General features: G+C 38.4%; 1 long non-coding RNA gene across 1 annotated transcript in view; it reads left to right on the plus strand.

Moving 5' to 3' along the window:
- Positions 1-21,196, plus strand: part of LOC121074322 — a 40,963-nt gene that overhangs the window by 18,022 nt on the left and 1,745 nt on the right. The gene's annotated exons all lie outside the window — the stretch shown is intronic.

The raw sequence follows: 21,196 nt of genomic DNA on the forward strand, positions 1-21,196 counted from the left end.
AGGTATGCTAAATAAGTTTGTGGATGACGCTAAAATGGGAGGAGCTGTTGATTCTGTCAAGGCCTTGCAGAGAGATCTTGATGAGTTAGAGAGCTGGCCACACGACTGTCCTGCTCTACTCTTTGCTGGTGTGGCCTCACCTCGAGTGCTGTGTGCAGTTTTGGGTGCTGCAGTATATAAAGGAGATGAAGCTATTAGACAGTGTCCAAAGGAGGGCTATGAAGATGGTGAAGGGTCTAAAGGGGAAGGTGAATGAGCAGTATCTGAGGTCACTTGGTTTGTTCAGCCAAGAGCAGAGGAGACTGAGGAGATGACTTCATGATGGCCTACAGCCTCCTTGTAAGCGGGAGCAGAGGTGGAGGCACTAATCTCTTTTCTCTTGTGACCAGCGACAGGACCTGAGGGAATGGCATGGAACTGGGATGAGAGGTTCAGGCTGAATGTTTGGAAAAGGTTCTTCACTGAGAGTGTGGTTGGGCCCTGAACCAGGCTGCCCAGGGAAGTGGTCATGGCACCGAACCCAAAGGAGTTCAAGAAGTGTTTGGACAATGCTCTCAGACAGATGATCTTATTTTTGGGTGGTCCTGTATGGATCCAGGAGTTAACTCAATGATCCTTTTGGGTCCCTTCCAGCTGAGGGTATGTTATGATTCTAATTGGTTTTGGAGACTTCCTGTTCCTTATCCAGCTATCTCCTGTTCTTTTCAGCAGTTGATATCTACAACAGCTTGTCAACAAGAGCTGGTTTTTAGCCAGCTCTCAAGAAGCATACCTTTCTCAATAAGATAGGCTGGCAGACTTGCATTTTAGTGCATTTTACTGAATTTCAGACCTGATCATCTCTTCATCAGATCTCTAATTTAAAAACCCCTGACACAATATAGAATCATAGAATGTCCCGAGTTGGAAGGGACCCACAAGGATCATCAAGTCCAACTCCTGGCACCACACAGGTCTACCCAGAAATTCAGACCATGTGACTAAGTGCACAGTTCAAATGCTTCTTAAACTCCGACAGGTTTGGTGCAGTGACGACTTCCCTGGGGAGACTGTTCCAGTGCGCGACAACCCTCTCAGTGAAGAACCTCTTCCTGATGTCTAGCCTGAACCTCCCCTGCCTCAGCTTGACATTATTCCTGCGGGTCCTGTCACTGGTCACTAAACAGAATAGATCAGCGGATAATGTAAATTGGCTTAAGAGAAAGGGGATGTTAGGGAAGATACCATCATGAAGGATACCTTTCTGACTTCCACGATCTGTCAACGGGCTGACCCTCTCTTTCCCCCACATCGGGATGTCATGGGGTAAGATTTGAACACTTGGTTGTACCAGATGTCTCCGTGGAAACTTAGAAATCTCTAGAGTCTTTGTGCCTTTTAATGTGTTAATAGCCAGGATGACTACCTGTGTATTTCATGCGTGCTCTATGTTTGTCTCTGTGGAGTTAATCTTCTGTCTTTCCCTATTATCACCCACTTGTATTTTCAATGTACGTTTGTGTTGTCTAAGGTACAGTAGAACACAGTTTTAGGAATATGTGGAGTGCTTGCATTGTTATTTACATCTTTCTTGTTTATGGTTGTTACTGTGTATCAATTACCAGAACATAATGCTAGATGGAGTTTTGGTAAATTAAAAATTTCTCTGTAGTCTCACATCTCAGTGTGAGTGGAACACAAGGGAGATATTTTCCATGTAATCAAGAAGAAATTCTACATTTAAACTTTTCCACTATCAAATCACCTAAGACATTTTCTTTGGATTTTGTCATTCAGGCAGTCAGAAGTTTCCCTTCCCCGTATTTTCTTGAATCTTACAGGAGAGTCAGGGGAAAAGTCAAAGGACTCACAGTTAACCTTCCCTTAGGGGCTTTTGTATCCTTATATATGCATTCTTCTGGTGGCCTTCAGTTCACATATATTCTCTTTTCCCTCTGTATAGGTAAGTTCTAGTTTTCAGCATGCTTCACTGCTAGCCAGAACCCTTTAATAAAGGCTTTGCCTTATACAGACACTCTGTTTTCAACAATATAGGCTTTGAGTTAAATGGCATAAAAGTAATCACAGCTGCATAATTAGCCACTAAAAGAAATCATGAATTTCTACAAAGCATATTCTGTAAAGAAGGCTGTGACTCAAGGTTTTTAATATTTCTTGGTACGATATTTTTGAAACTAGTAAGGCCATATAAACATGATATGGTGAAAATATAAAGACTTGACGGAGGCAAGGATGCCACTTCCAAACAGAGCAGCTTGCTACCAAGACAGGACTGTCTAGGGATTGTATAGATCTTCTTACACCAAAAATGCACTTCAGTCTCCAATATCCATCACTGGGTCTCAATCTTTAATGAACAGTGGGTTCAGGCAATATTTAATTGGGTAGTACAGTAATTTTTGTCATCAAGATATAAATTCATTACAGACTAGATTGCAACTGACAAACTCATTTCACCTATGACCTAAACTGATTATGAACTCAACTCTTCTCAGGTAGGAAGCTGATGCATAAAATTGATTTAAACACATTTCAGGGGATTTAGAGTTCACATTTTTAGTGGTTTAATCTGGGATTTAAACCTGAACCCGGTTATTTGAAGAGCTAGCCAAATCCAAGTTGTACAGGTAAAGCATATATATATATATATATATATATATATATATATATAAATAGGATCATTTTTATTATTTTAAATACCACTTTTTATGGTGAAAGACAAAACAGTTTTTTTTTTTTTTAGGATTGCAATGCTAATACTTAGATGTAACATTAAAAATGTGTCTATTTGCTATGTCTTTGAACGTGCATTAAAATTACAAATGTTAAATAATGTTACAGTGCTCACAACACTTTTTTGTCAGTTCCACTGGCACAGTTTTAAAAGATACTTTCCATGAAATGGAATACAGCCAGCCCTAATGGCAGACATAGGTCAACATCTTTTGTAAAACAGATCGCTAACAATTTGCCACAAGTGGAGAGCTCAGCTGAAAGGGAAGAGAATGGCTTTCTTAGACATTTGGATATGTTGAAATTGAGCAAAGCAAAAATTACATTTATGCTATGTGATTAAAAGCGTTTAATAATCATTAAAATTCTCTTTCTCAACAGAAATGAAGGACTGGCTAGCTTCATGCCTGGGTGAACAAAGACTTTTCAAGAACATTTCACTGCTGTTTTGTAAGTTTACTGTCTTAACAGATACTCCCATTGATCATTGTTTGCCTTACATTTTTTCACTACATATTTAAAATTGACATATATTTGAATACTTACCATTGTATGGTTATTGGAGCTATTCATTTAGTAGGTCAAATAATCATTATATTTCACTAGGATGCTGGGTTTTAATTCATTTAACATTTTAATCTTCCATCAGTTTTTCCTTTAAGAGGATTTCAGTGCATATACAGGATTTGTATAAATCTGTGCAGTAAATTTATTCTTTTAACAGTTTTATTCTTTCATCAGAAATTCATTTAAATGGATTCTACTATATATCACTTTCACTGCCAGTGTGGCTTTAGGTCAGGCTGTAATTGATGCAAAAGCAATGAGGTATTAAAAGAGATCGGAAATATCTGAAACTGGAAAGGGTTCAGAAAGCGTGCCATTGTAAGGCCATGGCATTCTTCGGATATGATAGGGATGGGGTATGGACCACTAATAAACCATTTTGGTTGAAAGCCTTGTATAATTGCTAATTTCAGTCTGTAGTATAAAGTCAGAATTTGTGCTAAGAGCTTTAAAGTTGGCTTTAAAGTTTGAAGGGGTATGTCAGCAAAAGAAACACCTTCAGTTTGTTGATGTTATGCATTTGACATATTCAGCTCTTCTCTTTTGATGATGTCAGTTGCTCTGTTGGTATAGAATACATAGAACAGTAACTATAATACTTGATTTTTTTCCCAAGTTTTAAGGTGGATTGTAAATGGCAAACAGTAACAGAAAAAATAAAATAAAACGAATCTAGTGATTTTGTGTGTGTGTGTGTGTGTACAGAGAAAGGAGGTATGGAGAAAAGGGAGCATGATGTGGATAAAGTAAATACACTCAGACTTCCTAGATATAGCAAGAACGTAGAAAAAGTTCTTTTGCAAATTTCTATATATCATCTGCTACTCTTTAATATAAGCAGAATAAGGACATACTTTTAAAAATAATCAGCAAAGTTAATGTAACTGTGGCCTTTTGACAAGATCGTTAAGGTGTTTCACTACAAAGCTGGAGGCGTGAGTTTATACCGTGTTCCTGATTCAGCCCCAAAGCTGTCTGTTGCTAACCTTGCTGTAAATAGCTTCTTGTCATGTGCATGGAGGAGTCAAAGGTAGTAAGAAATGCAACTGGTTATATAATAACTTCAGCTGCAGAAGCCAGTGTAACCAAACAAGGGGTCAGGGATAGACAGTTTCGGTGCATTCAAACAATGAACTTGCATACCTTGAAAGCAAACAGAAGAAGAAAATATGTTTTAAAACTAGCAATACATGTAAAGTAAGCCAAAAAATAGCTGCAAAGTAGGAAAAATGAAGAAAGTCTGAGAAAAAATGCTGGAGCTAGAGTCTGTAATATTTATGCATGTGTGTAAAAAAAAAAAAAAAACTGTCTCAATGCAATTATTAATTTCATTGGAAAATTTTCAAATAAAATAAATTTATGTTTATCTTTTTTTTTTTTTTAAGGAAAAAAATAAACCTAAAACCTGTGTTTTATTTTAAAAGTGGTTTCTTTTAAAAGGTTATATACAGTATATATCCTTGTTAATTTTAAAATTTTTCTTTTGCTAGAATTGCTGATGATTGGAAGGAGGTTTGGAATATAAGTAGTGTTTCAGCACTGATGAGGAATAGTTGATTAGATCAATGAAGAAAGATATAATGAAGGGTCTGTTGAAGATGTGCTGTGCTTCTTATTTTAATTCAGCAAATAATTAGATATATAAATCAGTGACTTACATGTGAAACAAAAATACAATCTTACTCTGAAATTGCACTAGTTACACATAGTTTTCTTTGTTTTTCACAGTGACATTTTTGATGGCATTGTGTGGTATAAAAGGTAGAAAGCAGGGTCCTGATGTGAGGCTGAGCCCAAGCCTGGGCTTAGAGGATAAATTAGGAGAGAGACAAAGCCCAGTGCTCCAGCTAAAGTCAGGCTGCAAAAGGTCTATCAAAAGAAGTAGTGGGTTACAGAAAGATTATTTTACTGAACAGTTTTTTACCTGAGCTATGGCTAAGGATCCTTGGGTAAGGCTCAGGCCACTCCTGGTATTGAAGTCAAGGTTAGAAGAGTGAGAAACCCAAGAGATTCCATTGGACCAGGCAGCAAAGGGGCTCCCAAAGGAAGTCGTGGGCTATAGAAAGACTTCTTCCCTGACTACACTTTTGTATGGATGGTGCCTGGGAGTCCTGGTCTAGGGCTGAACCCTCTACGACAGGGAGCATTAAGGTTAGGGAAGAGTCAAAGGCTAGACCTACTTTTGAAGTGGGGCTGTAAAGCAGCTGCCAAACAAGTAGCAGGCTACAAAAAGATTCATCCACCTTTTCATCTAGGCCATACCTGGGGATCCTCACCTGAGGCTCAGCCAAGGTCAAGGCATAGGGCTATGGATAGATGAGATGAGGATTAGGAGAGGAAAAAAGGCTAGATCTCCTGTAGGACTGGGAACGGAAAGAATTTGCCAAGAAAAGTGGTAGGCTACAGAAAGATTTCTCCCTTGGGCTTTTTATTTTTATTTTTTTTCAGTAGGGCTACTCCTGAGAGCAAGGGGTAAGTTTCAGACCACCCTTTGAGTTGGGGATAGATTTAGAGTTAGGAGAGAGAAAAAGCCTAAGGCTCCTGCTGGAGTCAGACTGTAAAGGGCCTACCAAAAGAGGTAGGCTGGAAGAGTATTCATCTCCTGACAACTTTTTTTTATCTAGTCATGCATGGGGGATTCAACAAAGGACAAGCAGTAAGGTTGTAGTTAGAGTAACCTTTAAGGTTAAGATATAGGTTTAGAGACAAAACCTAGAGCATTCATTTGAGTGGATCTGCAAAGGCTATACCAGGGGATGGGACTGGCTGTCAAAAGGTTTCTACCCTGACTACTCTTTAATCTGTACCATATTTGGATGTCCTGGGCTAGTGCAGAGCCAATACCAAGCTAAAAAGTTGGGGTTAGTCTTAGTTTAAGAGAGGCAGATTCTTGCCATTCTGTTTCAAAGTGGCTGGAAAGGGAAGTGGTGGGTATGCCCACAATGATATCTGGGTTTTGAGTTAGGATTAGGAGACTGACAAAGTGTAGAGATTTTCTGGGGGTGTGTATGCAAAGAGAGTGCTGAGGGAAGGATTAGTCTGATAAATATTTCTCTTGACACTGTGCTCATCTGGGTCATGGCTGGCATCCTTGGTAAGGCTCATCCTTTGTGATAGAATTAGGATTAAAGTTAGGAGAGAGACAAAGCCTATATCCCCAGTGGAATAGGGCTGCAAAGAGGTTGCTAAGGGAAGGGGTAAATTGCCGAAGTATTTCTCCCCAGCAAACTTTTTCTTCTGGGCCATGGCTGTATGTTCTTGGCTGAAGCTGAGTCTCTGTTGGCCATTAGAGTTAACATTATAATTTGGTGAAGGGTCAGGAGAGAGACAAATTCTGGCTCTGGGCAGACTGATGCTGCATGTGGGCTGCCAAGGGAAGAGGCAGCCTACAGAAAGATATCTCCTGAAATTACTTTTTCATCTCAACCATGGCTTGGGGTCCCAGGTTATGTCTTAATGCATAATACATTTTAGGCTTATGATTAAAACTGCGGGTAAGATTAGATTTAGTGTTAGGAAAGTGACCATATCTAGATCTTCAGCTGCAGTGGGGCTGCAAAAGGGCTGGCAAGAGCAGTATCCTGCAGAACAATTTCTTCCAACATTTTCTTTTTTTTTTTTTTTTAAATCTGAGTTATGGTTTGTGGGTGTGGGCCAAGTCTCAGCCCATGCTGGTGGTTAGGGTTAAGGTTAGGAGAAAGACAGCACTTTCTTTACTCCATCTGATCAGTTTTTCTCTCTTTTCTGAAGCTCTGTATTTATAGCATATCCTATCACATTTGAAGTTACACCCTTAGGCTGGTGTGATGACTCTGTATGTCAGAGAGTTTGTTCCTTCAGCTTGCTGCAGTCAATTTACTTTTGACAACCAAGAAATTTGATTTTTATAATGAGGCATAAATCACAGGAAAGGGTTGTCTATAATGGACTTCAGCAGAGTTAGCAGCAAGAGTGCAATAGTTCACATCAACAGGATTTTGTAATAGAGATCTGCACAGTAAAGGATGTACTCTGCATGGATAAGGAGAATTCAGATAAATTTTGGATATCTAGATAAGTTACATAGCTTGGAGGTTAAAAGCTGTTGTTGTCTTGTTATGGTATGTTGTTGTTCTAGCGTGGTACCTGGTTTGATATACACAAATACTACCAAGCCAGGAGGCTGGCTGAAAACAGAAAGATGGGGTGAAGTGCAAGGTGCCTGAAACAGCTGCAGTACATCTCATTGCTCAATACACCGAGCTGCGTGTTTGTTAAATTGAATTATACCTTTAAATTAATTCAATTGAATGTGAGGCAAATGAATTATAAATAATTCTTGGTGAGGCTATAAATATGGCTTGATAGAACCTACCATCACAAACAGGAAATGCCTATAAAAATATATTTGCATGTTTACATATCACTCCCCTGTGGTGGATTAGTAAGCAGAAAGAATTCTAAAACCACGGGGGAAGGTTTAAATAGGATGATGCAGAAATTACTGAATGACTAACAGTAATTTCACAAAGGTAGAGGGTAAGCTGCTCATGTTGGAGAATCTCACAAATATGCTTTGAATGGTTAACTAAATTTGCTCTGTAAAAGTTTAATTAAGGTTGCCACAGATTGACCACAGTTATTCAACTTAGTTTATGGACTGTCTATACGTCACATATGGAAAGCACAGTTAGCCAACATGAAGATGCTAAAGACTTCTTGGATCTTTCTGGGTTAGCTACCTCTGACACCTCATCTCCAAAGAGCAGAGGTAGTCACTCAGAGAACATTACACTGTATAATGTCCTGAAAGGCTCCTAGCAGCCTCTGTCGGAGTCTTCTTAATAAAGTGTAATATACATACACAGTGCATGTACGCAACAAGCTCTGTGGGTCAGTGCATGAGTGAATAGGGTCAAATCCCTGTCCCCTTTGGTGAAATGATGGATCCTGTTCTCAATGCTTTTGATATTTCTACAAAGCTGAGAAAAACATACTGTCTCTTTTGACTGCAAGTGAACTCAAGACTGGGAATGATGGAGCTCTCTTGTATCCTCCTCTACCCTTTACAACCTGCTCCCCACTGCCCAAACACACTCACATCCCCTCCTCATCACTCTCATGTCTGCATAAGCCTGAATGTAATCTGCCCCTGGATGGTTACACTAATGTTTTCAAATTCTGCTTACTGTCTTTTACAGGTAATACTATTTTGACACAGTTGGACATACTCCTGAGAACAAGTGACATCTGTGTAGTTTAATTGCCGTTTTTCTTGTCAGAGGGAGAAAAAAAAAGATTAGTGCCCTTAGTAACTTATGATTAGAGTTGATTAGAAAATAAGTATTTCCTGGAAAGCATTTTGAGAGAAAGCATGAATTTTTCTTTAAAAAAAAAAATAATCATAGTTTTATCAAAACCTTCTTACCTATCATTTCAGTCTATTGTTAAGCATTTAAGCATTCTTCCTTTCAGCTTTTCAAGTCATACATTCTGGTTTTACAATGAATCTTTGGTTGTCTGTATTCCAAGCTCCAGCGAAGAGGTGTTGATTGTCAGATAATGGTAGGCCAGGTAAATCTCTGATGGTTATTGAATGCATCTCTTCCTTCTAAACAGTTCCATGAATGCTATTAAACAATTTGTACATTTGGAAATATGGCACATTTGTGTGGTAGACATGGCAACATAGAAGTTAAAGAACATCAATAATAAACATTGTTTACTATCAAGAAGACTCCTAAATTCCCAGTGTTTATACCTAAATCACACAGTTTGCTTGTGCTCCATCCATTTGCTTAGTGCTCCACAATGTACTTTGAATATATTTTGAATACAGTTTGAATACTTAATATTTTAAATATGTTTAGTATTTTATTTACATCCTTCCTATATCATGATGTCTTCAGAGTCATACTGTTATTCAAACAGTAACTTTGAACCTCTCAGAAATCCCAGAATTATTTCCTTAGTAGTTTATGTGAATACTGAGTTCCAAAATACACTAGTTACCCTGTTTACAAAGATTTCCAATGTAACATACAAATTCACTAAAAGGCTAAGTAATTTCGTTTCATTAAGAAAGCCATGTGTCTTGCTCTATATTTTTATCCACGGCCTAAACTTAATTTCTACTATACCAATTCTTTTATCAGCAAGCTATAAAAACTGACTAATTTTTAGCTAACCTTTCCAAAAGTCTGCTTGGTTTTCTGTGTCTATATTGTTATTGCACAAAGCAGTACCACAAAAAATAGTATCACAGCCACAAAAATTCAAAGGTCAGGACTGGGAAACATGAATTATTTTTACTTGGGTCACATTTTTAAGAATGTTCATACCTGTCTCTTTACATGCTTTGTTTGTCCTAGTAGTACTTGGAATATTCATGAATAATTAGTTCTTCTTCTATCAGTGCCTTAAATAAAGGACTAGTGATGTCAGGACAGCTTACTTAGGCACTTATTAAACATTCTATAATCTACCTGTGCCTGATTGTAGGGGTAGCTGGAAGAGCATATTTTTAAGATTCCTTCATTTTCTGTCATCAGAAGATCCGGCAACCTTAGCTGGAAAGCTTTGACACTTCCCCATACTCTACAACGTGGCATGTACTGTAGGAGCATCTGTTGCTTGACATTATGAAGCTACATTCAGGTTAAACTGCAGAAGTGTACAAGGTCCTCCTTCTTTTTTTCCCCTTCTGCTCTCCAGAGGTAGCTGGGGGCACAGGGAGCTCAGCGACTGTCCCTGGGGAGCTGACTGTTGCAGGGGGTGTGTGAGCCCTGCAGGCTCTGATCACGGTTCTGAGGGAGAGCATTCACACCAGAGGGTAAGGAGAGGGCTAGGCTGTTGCCAGCAATTATTCTTTTCCACCCACCTTCCTGGGCTCAGTTATTCATTCTCTTGTTTCTTGAGGCATCAGCTTTGAAGTGGGCTTTCCTTCCCTCCCAGAGGCAGGGTTTGGACTGCTCCCCCCACCCCACCTGCATCTTCTAAGTGATCCCTTGGACCACTGTCAGTATTGACACTAGGTACACAAGGGGCAAACTTAAGGCCACATAAATGCTCTATATTTAGATATTTTTCTATTTTCAAGAACTTTCCAAAACTTCCATCTTTACAGGAGTCACTTTACAATTTTTTGTCACTTTACAATTCTTTCAACAATATTATAATTTAGCCACACTGCCTAGTTTTCTACTGCTGCCAAGCTATCTTCTATTCCATGTGTAACTTCTCCTGCTAGTGAGCACAAATCCCTGTTCTCCTATTGTGGTTTCCTCTGCTCATCACCCATCCCACCCTGCTCTGGAGGAGCAGGTGCAAGTGGGTAGGGCATTAAAGATAGGAGCCTGTTCCTTTGCAATTCCAGCAGCAGCAATGAAGACCTGGAGAAATTCAAATGAGCAGGAGAAGTTTCTTACTGGCAGACACAGTGTGAAGCAGCTCTGTTTTGGCATCAGCGGGCTACCCTTTATGGAGCAAGGTTATCTGCTCCTAGAGGAAAATCCATAGACCCATTATAGAGCTCCTTCTTTTGCTTCCTTATGCAAGTTCCCCTGGGAATTTGCACCATTTCTCTGTGCAGTAGAGCACAGTGCTTTCCAGAGGCATGCATATATGTAACAACTGGGAGAGAAAGCATGGAGTCACAGCTTTGCAGCCTGATTGCACTTCTGCCGCTGCTTTAGCTCCCAATAAGCAGCTCATCTGCACACAGGTAATGTGGAGTTTCCAAAGGTGGCTGAAAAAGGACGTAGGAAGGAAGACTTCTAAGACTTTAGAAGTCTTAGAAGTAATTACAAAGTCTCAGAGAAAGTGCAGGATTGCCATAATCTCATTGTGAGGTGACAAGCATTTGTTTAGCTGGGTTTAGGGCATCAGGTAGGATGGACTACATTCTGCACGCTAGCCCTATGACACAAGACAGGTTAAGATGTCATTTTGGAATTCAAAATAACAAAGGATCACAGAGGAATTCTTTCTCTGGTAGTGTTTTGATGATTTATGGCTATCTGTCTTAGATGTGTAGATGCCACACCGTGTCTACAGATTCTTCAAAGTATCTGCTGTTTCCTGCAAGTATAATCTCAATTTTGTGAAGGTTTAACATCAACCAGCTGTTCCACAACCATATGGTAACCTGAGCAAGATACTGGATTGATGGGATTTCGGTGGTGTTATTGAATGTAGGTTCCTATTATGGATGCAGAAAAATACAAGATTAACAGTTTATTAAATCAGTCTCTTTCTCTGCATTCACTTCTGCCCCTGGAGCAGCTGTTTATGCTCACCCTCAAAGTGAGTAGTGAATTTACTGCAATAGATACTAAATCAGGCCCTTTACCCATAATAATTACAGAACTGGCAAAGTGCATCTGATAAAATGTGGAGAAATCTAACACAAATCTTAAGCTTCCCTCACAGAGAAAGAAATGAGTCCTAACTGTGACTGAACAGGTTAATGGCAAAATTGCACCAAGTAAATTCAATCTGCAATATTAATGCTGACTCAAAGACATCAGGCATAGGCAATAGCATATTTAAGGTTCAAATAAAAGAATGCCTCAAGCCATATTTGTCAGCAACTATTCCTGCATAAAAAATGTCCTATAATTAACGGAAGATTACAATTGAGTTAAATCTTAACATTTTGTGTTGTGGATTTTCTGTAAACAAAGTGATTAGTTTGGCTTAACTCTGTGTTCTGAGCAAGCTTTATGAAAGGTCTATTTTACTGAAAACTACCATCCATCTCTTTAATTCAACAGTTTTATCTGACCTGGCTTCCCTAAACATTATTTTTTTTTCTCCACAAAGATTAAAAAATTCAGTGTAGAATAAAATTATCTCAGCTTTGAAAATATGAAATTGCATCTAAAGTAGTAGTATGTAGTAATTTACTATGGTAGCTCTAAAGCACAGATGGGAGAGTATAGAAAGAGGATTAGACTGCTTTCCACGTCCTAAACTTTATCAGGGATAACACAGAAAACTGTGTCATTCATTACTGCCTGGGAAGTTCTTAAGTGTTAACAATTTATCTAGCTGATACATTAGAAAAGCTAGGAAGGTTTTTCTGTTTGTTTGTTTTGTTAGTTTGTTTGTTTCATTAGCAATAACAGACTGCAACCAAAATGAAAGTCAAAGTTGCATTGCAAATTTTATGCACATGCCAAACAGAGGAAGCAAATTGCTTCACCTGAAAATATTGATCACAGTATATTTAAGTGCATGGACCCAAGAAATAGACTGCTGAGAAATTTATTTTTCTGAGCCTATATTTCTAAAAAGGCTATTTTTGCTGTATCAGAAATAAAGAATAATGAGGCACTATTTCTGACACTTCGTGTCACAGTAGGTTTGTGTTCATACACCATTCTTCATGTTACAAAACCATGACTTACTGAACTAAATTATTTTGTTTAGGATTAAGTTCAGAACTTATTCAAATCAAAAGAAATACCCTCATTAACATTTAGCAGACCTTGGATCAGGCCTATCTAAAGATTCAGCTGATAATACAGATACATGCAAGAGATTACAACCAGTCTCATTATCCCTTGTAATTATATCTCCCTCATGTTTGTTTTCATTTGCATGCTTTGGTATCTTTTCTAGATACTTCTATTTAAGATTTAGATTTAGACTTAGCAGAGTTTTACAACTGCGTAGTTTTTCAATGATTCTGAATTTCTACAAATCTAAAGTAATATTGTTCAAGTGTCAAGTTTACTGTGATTTTGTGTAAAATGGATGACACCACGAAGTTATTGTTCAGTTTGTCAATAAAACCATTAACATAGCATGGATTTTAAGAAAAGAGTGTAGAAGATCTATACTTGCAGGGTTTGTTAAATGTTCTTTTAAACCAATTTATGGAATTCAGAGTATATAATTCAGTGTGTGTATATATTTATATATAAGCACACACATGCTTCTCTGTGTCAAGAGTATACACTTCATCCTGAAAGAGGTAAATTGATTTAAAATTTTTCCACAAGACCTCTATGTCAAATTTCATTAGAACCTCTATGTAAAAGCCTGGAAGTCTCATACACAGTTGTACTGAATCTCTCTATTACAAGTCCTTTTTGCCAGTTTTCACCGCAGATGTTTGCTACCACAGCTGTTTCTCATCTCTTAATTTGTCATATTCATCCTTGCTCCTACTGGCTTTTTGTAGGCTGGACTCTAGCTTATCTTCCACTGCTAGGATTAATATAAAATCAACGGATAATAAGCAAGTGTAGGATACCTTCTGATGATGGGAAAGCATCTCTTGAATATGTAAAAGCACATGAGCAAACATAGTGCCAAGGTATACCAAGACATTTGAACAAGAACGCATGAGTATCCAGTCTCCAACAGTGTCTGAAGTTGTTATTAGTTATATTCAGAAAAATAATTTCAGCCCTCATATCGTGCTTTTTCTTTTGGACTATCTAATCCCTTAATAGAATATTATGCCTCAGTTGTTGTTTGTGGGATAAATAATATGCCTTCTTTAAGTAAGTGTAAACTGACACCCGGCAGAGCTGTGGCTGTGGATAACACAGTAGCAGTTTACAGCTCTGGGCTGGGACATATGTGTGCACATTTATCCTCTCCTACTCAATTTTCACATAGTATCATTTGCTCTTTAATAAGATTTCCCCCGTCCACTCAATCTGACTGTTTTTTTTTTTACAGCAAGGTGCTGTTGACAAAATGATCTGGCTTGCCTGAGGATAATGCTGCACACAGCTATGCACAGCAGCAAGTTACTAGTAATCAGCTCATTGCATTTGGCTCTCCCACTGTCTTTATAAAATGTCTCCTTCCTCATCCTGACAGTTTAGCTCCTGCAAGTTCCCAGAGATTGGAGTAAGAAGGGAGGTGCTGAGCAGAGGGAGCTGAGAGAGGAAGATGCATGCCCTCCTTTCTCCCTCCAGAGGTTATACATTAGAGATAATCAAGAAAATTAGAGAATGGCAATTGTACTACATATACTGCACAGTTTTCAAACTAGCTAGAGAAATAAACTGTTTCCAGTTTTATTCTGAAGAAAAAAAAATGTCTTGGTGGAGTGTTTAGGATGCTCTCGAGAGTTGGTTCTTCTTCTGCAAACTTATTGCCTGAGCACCTACAACCACTCCTCCAAAGCATTTTATTTTAATACTTGCTGCAGCGATTTTCATTTCTGCTCCAGTGAACTAGATCAATATTCAATGCTTATTGGAGCTGGACCTGGAGAATTCAATTGTATCCTTTGTCAAGTGACTACTCTAACAACCAGGCCAGAGACCTACACAAACATATGCACACATATGTACTCATACACACACCCTTTAGCTTAACAGATCTAATTAGTATGTATAAAATAGAACAGATAATTTAGGAGTCTGAACTAGGAGAAACACAGTTCAGACAAGTCTCTCACCTGGTGGCTGGAGAAATCACACAGAAGAGGAGAACAGAAACCATGAAGAAAATTTGAACCCTAATCACCCTAGTGAGAAGGGATGCTGCCATGGCTGGGCTGCAGCCAGTGGGCTGACAGGTAAGAGGCAGCAGGAGTGGGAAGTCCCGTCCAGTCCATTTCCCTTATTCTTTTCAAAGCTTGTTTGGTTTATTTGCTCTGAGGACAATAATCAGATTAATCACTGAGTTAACATACAACCAAGATGCAATTTACAGATCCTGATTTAACCAAAATGTAGAATAGCTGTCTAGCTGCTCAATAATGCCAAGACTTATATAGTGTCTGGACTTATTCATAGAGAAAATTTACATTTCTAAGTATCTTTAAGCACCTGAAGAATGAGGAAGCACTTTAAACTGCAGATTTAAAAATCAGTATTTTGGATTCAGGCATCCCACCATCAGTGAGCAATAGATTACATATATCTGATTACGTCTTTTAGTGATACAGACAATATGCCCAACTGTGTGATAACATGGGAATAACATCACTTTTCTTGTCATAGGGATGTTCAAAGGATAACTATGCTAAATGTTGTTATGTTTTGAATATGGGAATAATGGTACCATGCAAGTGCCTATGATGAAGGTAGGAATGTACATCTAGCAGAGCCAGCTTTGAAGTTTTAGCTATATACTGGGTATATTGGGTAAAAATGCTTCTGTAGCACTAAACAATGTGTGTGATTCACTAATCTGTTCCTGGTGGACATTTGTAGCTTATTTGTGAACATTATTTCTGCATATAGCACTTGTTGTTTTTTTTGTGCATTGTTAGAGTAACAGGTTGTTGAACCACACCTGGATTGAATAGAGTTAGGGGAAAATTTTGGCTGTTCCATGGTTATCCAGGATAAAAATGTAATCTATTCCATTGAATCCTACTTTGAAGAATTTGAATGATAAAAGAGCAGGGGGAGTCACAGGGGGCTGGGTCACTCTTTGATGTACAAGTCTTTGATCTGTAACTGTATCTGTTGCATGTACCCTTTTTTTGCAGATCTCTAGATGCCAGTATTATTCAAGAAATGTCTTGATTGTTCTTTTCTCTCATCAGTTAAAAAAGTTAGTATAGCGAGGTAGAAGTTCCTATGCAAATACAGAAACACTGCTGTGCACTGCTCTCTCCCCTCTCAATCCAGCTGTAATTCATTAAGATGATAACTCATTCTCCTGTTGGAAGACCATGTTCTACCTAAAGCAGAACCACAGTGAAATTACCTAAACAAGTCTTTCTAAACTGTTTTTTTCATGTATGTTCCATTTTTCATGTTATCCGTCTTAGGTTCTTGGTGGGTTGCCTGAGGTAATCATTTTCTACTAAATTGGCATGGGGGGATGAGGGGGGAAGGTTACCTACTCAACCTTTAATAAAGTTTCAGGAACTGCCAACTCCAAGCATGTTGTTTAACTAAGGTGGATTTAAGTGAGTAATAATATCCAGTTACTAGCTCTGAGACAATTTGGCAGTCTGAAGTACCATGAGGGCTCAGCTACAGCAAGGAAGGCTGTTCTCCACAGAAATGAATATATGCTGATATGCTGCCAAAGTTATTCTAGGGATGCAGATGGCATCTACAGTTCCCACTGGATAAGTCTGGTTTTAATGTGACTGGTGAGGACAGTGTGTAGTGGATACAATTTTTTACTGGCATGTGATAATCAAATTTAAATTTTGTTTTCCCCAAATATTTTAGAACACACTGATATCCTATGTGTCGTTCCTGCAACATATCCTGATGGCAGTGTACAGACTTCTCCCCCTTAATGTCAGCCTCTTCTGCATATTCAATTACCTTTATAAATGCCAGTAATTTACCCAATAGCGGGTACAGACAGGGCATATTTTGCAGGAACATGAAGGTGTGAACTGCCACAAGGCATAAAGGCTGCCACTTGTTTTTTAAAGAGGTCCTAAGTGGCAAATAGAGTTCGTCTCTCACATGGCACGATATGTTTGTAGAAATGAAAGAAGGTGCTATAACACATGGAGAGGAAGTAAGACAATATAACAGGGTCATGGATAGTCAAAACCAAGGACGCTCCAAGCTGGAGGCTCTGCAAATCACATGCACGGGGATGTAAACAGCTCGAATTGCCACTGCATCAGTTGATGTATCCTTGCCTCTAAAAAACAGCACTGTTGTAAAAATTAGCTGCACAGTTGTAACTGTTTGGTGACATTGGACGAGTTGACATAACTCTGTTGAAAAATATGAAGCTCTACTAATGTCTACCAACTAAGGATCTATTCAGATTAACTTCCAAAGAATACAAATGGTCTGTCCAAACAGTGGGTAGCTGTTAATGCAATACAAAAGGATAAAGTGGGGAGAAATGCTCTATGTAGCAGCATGTATTCCTTGCTGCACCATGAGCAATTTCATGTGGTTGATTCCAGCTCATGGCTGTATTTACAGTCCTGAAGTGTTTAGACCATTTTGATTTAAGCAAATTTTGTACTTCCTGGATGCATTTGTACTCACACTTCATAACTGGTTTAGAGTGGTTTTATCACTATATTTTACTAAGTACAGATTGAAACCTAAGTTGCAGAGTGTAAGCGAAAAGCTTTGCTTGACACTAACAACTGCATAGCCTGTAATGTATAACTTGTGTGGGTTGCTGGTCATCTCTGTATAAAAGAAGAAATGCTTTTTATTAGGAGATTTTAAAAAAAAAAACTATTGAGCCAAACTTAGAGCCAGTGTGATCAAACTGTGATGCTTGTACAGCAGATTATTTTTTTTTTTGGAATGATGTGCAAGAGAATGGGCTACTGGCAGCAGATATGTATCTCAATCAGCTAAGGAGCCACAAGGTATCTGCAAACTGAATGGGAAATTTCTGAATCTCTAATTATGATTTTCAACAAGGCTAGACTCACACAAACCTGAAAATTAAAACATATGGTAGGAGCTCATCAATAAAATTAGTCTTCAGTTTTTCTCTTGTAGATGCTACAGTGGTTTCATTGGCTTCCAGTGAATTCCTGCTGATTTGTCTCAATGTGAGTAGAGAGACAGGACCAAAGAGTCTCAGTGTAGACTCCTGAAGGACAGAAGAAGATTTTACATCTGGTGTTGTGTCTACAGATATAGGCAGATGCAAGTCTGAATTGGCTGGTTATGAAACAGTTCCAGGCCTGAAAACTGCAGATGAAATGGTGGTACAGACAAAATATTATGTTCTGTTCAGAGGCTACTTATCTAGGTGCAGTTGGCTGTGTGAGCCAGCTGGCTCTTTTCTATTTCACTTGGAGCTTGGGGCTGTCAACAGCTATCTGCGGGTGTCATCTGGATTTAAGGAGGTGCATGGGAGCAGAAGTGTGTGGCTATGGCTGCAGGGAGTGGGTGCAAGTTAGGTTAGAACGACTGTCCTCAGGCTGTACCCACCTTAGCATGTACCTCATAATTAGTAGAGGAGCTCTGAGTAAAGTTACCAGAAGTGCTCAGATCAATAGATGCATTCCTTTTGGCTTCATTAAGCTTTGGATCAGTCCCTCAAGGAATGACTAAAGTCCTTAAACTAAATTCTCATAGGCAAAAGTGGCAAGGCAATCTTTCTTGCAGAGTGGATTGGAAAAACCTCTGCTGGCCTTTCAAAGTTCTGTTCTTAAATGCTCACACAGGGCCTGGGTGTCTACAGACTCAGAAGGCAATGTTAATTTTTTGGAGCCATTGCAGGCAGGGTGTGCTTAATAAGACTGTCATCTTGGTATTAAACAAAAAATAAAACAGCACCACCAACAACAAAAACATCAAAAATAAATGGAATACAGGGTGATGGGAAGACAAATGTTTGCAAAACACTCTGGTTCTTTGAGTTTACTAGCCCATTACATAACAAAAATGCATGAACTCTGTGATTAAGAATACTAAGTAGTAAGTATAGAAATCAATTCTGTTTAGTGAGGATTCAAATCCCCTTGAGGCTTTAAAATGTTTTTTAAGGTCTAAGAAGGTAGAGGGTTGACATCTCTTCTATAAATGCATAGAATTACTAAGCACAGGGGATTTATTTAACCAGGAAACTTACATTATTGAGATTAGACATCTTGTTTTCAAGGTGCTCCTGAAAGATAATGACTCCTATACACATAATTCACTGTAGACATCAGTTTTGTCTGGCAATATATAAATTGGCCTGATGAGAGAAGTTAACAGTTTTCCCTGTAAATTGCAATATATTGCTAGATAGCAATACAGAATATGTGGGCCTGATTCATGGAGTTTCAGTAAAATTATGGAGCATAGAATTTGGCCCTCCCATTTAGGAAATAGATGTTTCCTTTTTAGAACAGTGATATGTTTTTTCCTTTGATTAAAATATATCTGCTCTGAAGAAAAATGTAAGTCTTCTGGGACAAGGGAAAGAACAATCTGATTGTTTATCCAAAAAGCAATGTTGGCTTCAAAACATGACCGAACATTATGAATTGCATGGGAAATACCATGTGCTTTTATGATGTGACTAAATGTGATCTGTTAGCAGGAGAAGGTGCATGAAATTCTGATTGCACTGAATTCAATGGGAATTTTGCCAGTGACTTTAACAGACATAGACCTGTAGTGGGATTCTGGAAATTGTGAGTGTTTTACTTGCTTTTTTGATTGTGAGTTATAGAATATTGGCTCTTTGTGTCTTTATTTGCTTGATTTTCTGAGCTGAAGTAAATGTTATGGCTATTTGTGCTGAGTGAGTTTAAAATAGTCTTTAACTGAGATAAACAGTGTTGCAAATCTTCATTGCAAATGTGTAAAAGCTGCTGTATTGAATCAATCATTGCATCTGTAAAATTGTCTCTTCAAAGGAGAAGGGGAGTACTGCAGTTTGGCAGAGGTAGGGATGGTTGTGAAGCTTTTTCCTTACCAAATTTAATTACTTGCTGAATGTAAAAGGTGGAAATGAAGAAGCTGTCTCTAAATTGAAGGATATTCTAAAAGAAAAAAAAATCAATAATGTTTAAAGAATCAGATTTTTAGTCAGTACTTCATGGTTCCTTTCCAAACTATTAAGTAGATGTAATTTAGAACCAGTGATTGGAACATTTGATTCTGGAACATCAAATGTTAGTAGCTCTTACAGCTTCTGATATGTTTGTGGTCTGAAATGGAGCTTTCTACCATTTGGGGTATCTTCAGGGGATGTTCATGATAGAAAGTGTTAAACTTTTTTTATCATAGCATTTTCCTAAGATCAAATAGTGGCCTGTCAAAGAGCACTCATCATGGGTAGTGGGTCAACAAGAAAAGCATTCTGCACACAACTGCTTTGTCATCTGCTTATTGAAAGTGAACAGAAGGAGGTGAAATAAGGCAGGGGTTTTATCCATTGTGCCAACACAAGGTTGCCCTCAAATGTTAGAGAATATGGAGCATATTGAATAGGCACTTCCTGAAAGTAGACACACAATCCCTTTCCAAAGAAATGGGAGACCAAGAGAAAGCCTATAACTGAGTCGTAATTTCTGAATCTCCCAGTTTCTACCAGCAGAGCCTCTGTAGCACTGTAGTAATGCACTACATTTACTTTGAGCTAATGATGAAGTAATAATTCAGCTTCTTATGTTGAGATAATAGAGAAACGTGACTGCTCACCATATGATTATTTGAATATTTAACATTCATACCTTATCAGACAATAGCATTGCTGCTGTTAGTTTTAAATCTGTATGGAGATGCTCATATGACAGATAAATGATGATCAGAAAAGTAGACACATTTTCATTAAGGATAGTTGTGCTATAGCAGGAAAAAAAGAAGGGGGAAGAAAAGAGGGTAAGTATTCGTTCCAACTTTACTCAAATGTAAGTAGTAATTAACTACTGTGTTTAAAACTACTGAGTATATATTTGTTTGTCCAGTTAGCCAAAGAGCTCAGACTCACTCATCTGTGAGTCACACAGTTCTGCTGGTGAGTTTTCACAGTGACAGATGAAGCTGCACCAGTAGAAAGGCTAGCATAGGTCTGTAAGCCTGCAGCCAAGACTGAATTACAAGTACCTGAATCATGGTTTGACCTTGACTGCTGTAAACCAGGCTAGATTATATGTTGCCACTTACTGTGAATAGCCTGAAATCAAGCCTTCTGAAGAGGCCAAGAATGCCTAGAGATCTCAGCTATGCAGTCTTTTCATTGTTTAGGAATAGAAACCTCAATATATGAAAGCCTCAATTTGTGGGCATTTTTTTCTTTTTAATGGTGTCTGAACAATTTGCACAGATATAGAACCCAGATATGTAGAAACCATGTAGCAGTGAACACAGAGATTAAATGCTAACAGTAGCGCAAGATTAGAGTTAGCAAGTGAAGGTTTCAACTGCTTCCTGTTTGGTAAAACTTATTTGTCTACCCTTCTCACAACATGCTTTTGCTGCTCTGTTGTGTTGCTGTTCCAGCAAATTGCTCTTTTTTTTGCCAGATAAAATGTACATAGATGTCACAACAC

This window comes from Cygnus olor, chromosome 1, assembly GCF_009769625.2.
Source record: "Cygnus olor isolate bCygOlo1 chromosome 1, bCygOlo1.pri.v2, whole genome shotgun sequence".
Taxonomy (NCBI): Eukaryota; Metazoa; Chordata; class Aves; order Anseriformes; family Anatidae; genus Cygnus; species Cygnus olor.